The sequence below is a fragment of the Carica papaya genome, chromosome 3 (genome assembly GCF_054855325.1).
Source record: "Carica papaya isolate Zhongbai chromosome 3, ASM5485532v1, whole genome shotgun sequence".
NCBI classification, from domain to species: domain Eukaryota; kingdom Viridiplantae; phylum Streptophyta; class Magnoliopsida; order Brassicales; family Caricaceae; genus Carica; species Carica papaya.
Window position 1 is genome coordinate 10,595,448 of NC_142311.1, and position 6,000 is coordinate 10,601,447.

A 6,000-nucleotide genomic window follows, 5' to 3' on the forward strand; every position below is an offset into this window, starting at 1 on the left:
ATTTATTTCACATATTTTTGCATCAAAATTAAATGTATTACCTAAAAAACTTGATTCTGTATTATTTGTGTCTACTCTTGGGAGTATGACACTATTGGGGGAAGTTGTATATAGAGCCTGTGTCATAGATATAGCAGATAGAAAATTGAGTGTGGACTTAATAAAAATTGACACAGGGGATTTTGATATAATTTTAGGAATGAACTGGTTAGCGGCGTATCACACCACTATCGATTGTTTTAGCAGGAAGGTTGTATTCAATCCTCCTAATGATGAGTCATTTATAAATAAATAAAATCGTTTAATATTTGTTCTCTCATGGTAAATTTTCTTATTATCAAGTACTTTAACTAGTTGTTTTCTCTAACTAGGCAAACCCAAGAAAAAAATTCCTCTAATCCGAGACTTTCCAGATGTGTTTTCGGATAAACTACCTGGACTGCCAGTGGATAGAGAAGTCGAATTCACCATAGATCTTCAGTCAGATACCTAGCCTATTTCAGTTGCTCCTTACTGCATGAGTCGCATTGAGATGGAGAAACTGAGGAAACAGATCACTGAATTGTAGGACAGTGGATTCATCCGACATAGTGTGTTCTCTTGGGGTGCTGGAGTCACGTTTATAAGAAAGGAAAATGGGATGTTGAAGTTATATATTGATTACAGAGGTCTGAACAGGGTCACGATTAAGAACAAATATCCCCTCCCCAAGATCGATGACCTTTTTGGTCAGTTGCAGGATGCCCAAATCTTCTCCAAAATAGATCTATATTCAGGTTATCATCAGGTAAAAATCAAGGCAGAAGACATTCACAAAACAGTCTTTCGAACCAGGTACGGACACTATGTGTTTTTGATAATACAATTTGGACTAACCAATGCTCCAGCCATCTTCATGGACTTGATGAATTGGGTTTTCAGATAATTCCTGGATCAATTTATCAATGTGTTCGTTGATGATATCTTGGTTTATTCAAAAAGCAGAGAGAAACACGCTCACCATCTGACTCAGGTTTTGTAAGTTCTTAGAGAGAAGAAGTTGTATGCGAAGTTGAGTAAGTGTGGGTTCTGGCTTGAGCAGACTTCCTTTCTAGGACACATCATATCAAAGGATGGAGTGTCACTGAACCCCGAAAAAGTTAAACCAGTGCTCGGCCAAAAAAAATTAACATCGGTTAACGAGATCCGTAGCTTTCTGGGGATGATAGGTTATTACTGCAGGTTTGTAGAATGGTTTTCTAGTCTAACTGCTCCTCTGACTCGGCTCACAAAGAAGAATTTCAAGTTTGAGTGGAACGAGATATGTGAAAAAATCTTTTCAGAACTAAAGAAACGGTTAACTACCACACCTGTGTTGGCCTTGCCGAGTGGATCGGGTGGATATATAGTTTACAGTGATACCTCCTACCTAGGGTTGAGTTGTGTTTTGATGCAGCATGGGAAAGTTATAGCCTATGGGCCCAGGCAGTTGAAGAGTCATGAGAAAAACTACCCAACCCATGACTTAAAACTTGCCGCAATTATCCATGCCTTGAAGACTTGGCACCATTATTTGTATGGGGAGACATTTCAGATCTATACCGATCATAAGAGCTTGAAATAAATATTCACTCAAAAGGATCTCAAAATACATCAGAGAAGGTGAATAGAACTCCTCAAATACTATGATTGTAACATCATGTATCATCCGGGTAAGGGCAACGTGATAGCCGACACACTCAGCAGGAAAAATGTAGGTACATTAGCTCATATGATGGTTTCAAAATGCAGGCAGATAGGGGTTGCACAATAGGTACGACTTTAGGACCTGAAGAGAGTCACATCTTTGGGCCACTTGACTGTTCAGCCGGAGTTAATCTAGAGAATGAAGGAAGCTCAGTCCGCTTATTCCACCTTAGCAGCCCTCAAGAAAGATGCAGAATAGGGAGTTAACTTAGAATTTCGAGTATCTATCGATGGGTTGCTTAGATTGCAGGATAGAGTTTGTGTTACAGGTGACAGTGAATTGAAAAGGGACATCATGACAGAGGCCCATAGCTCAAATTTTTTCATGCATCCCGGAAGCACTAAGATATATCAAAGTATGCGACCTATATTTTGGTGGAATAAAAAAAAGAGAATTTCTAGGTATTTGGTAGACAGAGCATTAACACCTAGATGGGCTACTTCAGCCATTACCAATTCCAGAGTGGAAGTGGGAACATATCACCATGGATTTTATGACAGGATTGCCTAAGGCACACTCAGGACATGATGCCATCTGGGTAATTGTTGACCGGTTTACTAAGTCTTCCCACTTCTTAGCCATCAGGATGACTGATCCCTTGTACAAGCTGACAAGAATGTACATCCGAAAAATAGTCAGATTATATGGAGTGCCAGTGACAGTAGTGTCAGACAGGGACCCCAAGTTCACTTCTCAGTTCTGGTTTAGCTTCCAGCAAGCCATGGGAATGAAACTGTCCCTTAGTATTGCATTCCACCCTCAGACCAATGGACAGTCAGAAAGGACGATCCGTACCCTTGAGGATATCCTCCGAGCTTGCGTTATTGACTTCGGGGGCCATTGGGATAACTATGTACCTGTGATAGAGTTCATCTACAATGATAGCTACCAAACAAGTATTGGCATGGCTCCATACGAGGCATTGTATGGCCGCCCATGCAGATCGCCAATCTGTTGGGAAGAAGTGAGTGATAGAAAACTGTTCGGCCCAGACCTTGTGGAGGAGACTACAGCTAAAGTAGTTAAGATCAAGAAAAATATTCAGACAGCTCAAAACAGATAGAAGAGTTATGCGGACACCCGGAGGAATGATTTAAAATTTGAAAAAGGCGATCGGGTGTTCCTTAGGGTCATTCATTTCAAGGGAATCAGTAGGTTTGACAAGAGAAAAAAACTAAACCCCCGGTTTATTGGGTCATTCGAGATCTTAGACAAAATTGGTACCGTCGCCTATAGATTGGCACTGCCTCTAGAACTTTTCAGGGTCCATAATGTGTTTCATGTGTTCATGCTACGCAAGTACAACCCAGACCCCTATCATGTTTTAGCCCACAAGTCTATTTCACTTCAGGAGGATCTGTCCTACGAAGAAGTACTAGTTGGTATTGTGGACCGAAAGAGCAGATTACTCTGCAACCAAAAAATTTCCTTTGTTAAGGTCCTATGGCAGAATCACACACCGAGAGAGGCCACATAGGAGTTGGAATCAGACTTTAGAGCCCAATATCCCAGCTGTTTGATTGAGAGGGAGATAGACAAATTTGAGGTGTAACACCCAAAATTTGTATTTTTATTATTTAATTTATTTTAATTTTTATTAGAAATTTTGTTTAATTTTATTCTATTTTAATATTTAATTTATAAAGTTTTAATTTAATTTAATAGAGATAAAAATAAAAATAATAATAATAATATAGGGTAAAATTATTTTTCGGATTTAATTGAAATTGATTTTGGGAAAAAGTGATGAAATTTTAGATTCTGTGGGTGTTTTTAAAAAGAAAATTGAAAACTGGGGGTCAAAACGTAATTTAAAAAAGTTGAGCCACGTCAGCAGCCCCCGCCAACCAGAACACGCCGCGTGGCAAGGACGCTGACGCGGGAGGCCACGGGGGACGGAGCCACGTGGGTGATCCGCGTGCACGCGATCAAACGGTCCAGATTTCACACGTACGGACTGCCCAGATCTCACGCGCACGGACGACCCAGATCTCACGTGTGCGGACGACCCACATTGAATCACCACAGATGGCCCAGATCGCATCACGATGGATGGCCCTAATTTATTACCATTTTAATCGCGATCGGACGGTCCATATTAAATCGTGATGGACGGCTGAGATTAAAAGAGAAGGTTATAAATAACCTCACCCACACCAAACCCTAAACCCTAGCCGCTAGTACCCTAGCCGGAGAAGAAGAACCAGTCACCAGAGGAGCTGGCCGCCGCCACCCGCCGCCGCACCGGAGGATTTTTCGACCGCCAAACGAGGTAAATTTTCTCCCCTTGGCTCGTTTTTTCGATGCTGAATCTGCCTATGATCGGAGCCAAACCACTGGTTAATCGGCCCAAAAACACCGCCGAAGCCCAGCGGCACCACCGCGGCTTCCCTCAATTTTTGCCTCCGATGAGGCCCTTCCCAGTTCCCGTTCGATGCAATTTTTACACCACTGTGATCACCGTCCTTTTCTTTACAGGTTAACCAGAGCAAAACATCAAATCGCGACTCGCGCTGGAGAAGCTGCCGCATCCGAGAGCTCCGCCGCTGGTAAGTCTCGATTATTCGTGATTTTTTGGCCCACCAAGGGCCCTAGGGTTGTTTTATCACAGGAACCAATGCAAGTTTGACCGAATTCGACCGAAAACAGCCAACCTAAGGTGGATCGCCACCGCGGGCAACGGTGTCGTCGCCGGAGCACGGCGGAGCCACCGTGCCGGAATTCTGATATTGGCCAAAAAGGGCCCTGGGTATGATTTGGAGTTTTTTAGGACACGTGCAGGTACCGAAAGTGTGTTTCAGTTTTCCGAAAAAAATTCAGAGAATTTTGGGACAGCCCGTAGGCGCAGTGAGAACCCGATTTCAGACCCCGAAATAAGTAAGGATTTTTCACCCTATTTCCTATCATGGTATTAAAGCTCAATAAATAATAAAACGGCATTTCATGAATTAATACATGTGCATAATTAATTAAGGTTGCTAATGAAGCCCGAATCTGATATATTTTTCGGTCGGTTATTGTTTGATCTATTTTACACTTTTAAATGCAGCATGGTATCCGATGTGTTTATTTTATGGTTTCATATGCATGAATCACGGTTTCGTTCATTATGGTTTGAATTATTGTGAACCCGTTGTTGTCTTGGTTGGTGTTCATTACTAGTTTACGTGTTTATGTTTGATTGAAAAATTGAGATCGAGAAAAATGGAAAAAGATATGTGAATTGATAAATGGATGATGTCGACAGCCTAACTAGATATACTGGGAGATGGTGGATGGACTGGGTCCGTAGAGAACCCTACCAGGAACGTGGTCTCTCATATCGACGGGGTATGGAGACCTTACGTGTTTTGGCGCCTATACCAGACGGCGTATGGGGATGGCCCGTTTCACTCTCATACCGGACGGGGTATTGAGGTTTATGATTTTGGCGCCCATACCGGACGGGGTATGGGGACGGCCATGGAATCAAGTTATTAATGTGAATGGTTCACATGTAGTGGGGACCTCTTATGGATCTCCATGGATACTAGTAGGCTGATAAAAGAGGAAAATTATTGTCTGATGATTGAAAAATGAGAGTTTGATATGTGTTATGTTACAAAGTGTGCATGATTTTATGATATTTATGATGTTATTGTGTTTCATAAGTTGTCTTTCATGAATCTCACCGAGGTAAGTGGACAGTAAAGGTTTTTTATTATTGATAAATGTAACGGCCCCGGAAATTTAAATGGAATATATGTATCAAAAATCTCAAATGCGGAAGCGTAATAAAAATTTGATTAACATCCCTTACACAATAACCAAAACGTGCTCAAAACATTAAGCAACAAACTAACTAAAAGAGATACTCGAAATAAAAACTATAAATATAACTATAAAGTCTTTAGGCGTCCCCTTCGCCGTCTTCCTGCGGAACGGGCTCGGTAACAACGTCTTCCTGATATGAAATGGTTAAATAATGGATGAGCTACACTAGCCCAGTAAAGACATCACACTATCTCACCGCCACAGAAGTAAAGGTGGGTAGAAAACACAAAAATGACCAATAAACCATAATTTATAACAAACTCGTTTATTAACATAAAAACCTTTACTGTCCACTTACCTCAGTGAGATCCATGAAAACAGCATATAAAGCAATAACATTATCATCATCATGAAATCATATAGACTTTATAACATAACACTTACCAAGCCTTTGCATATCAATCATTAAACAACATATTTTCCTCTTTTACCAGCCTACTAGTATCCATGGGGTTTCATAG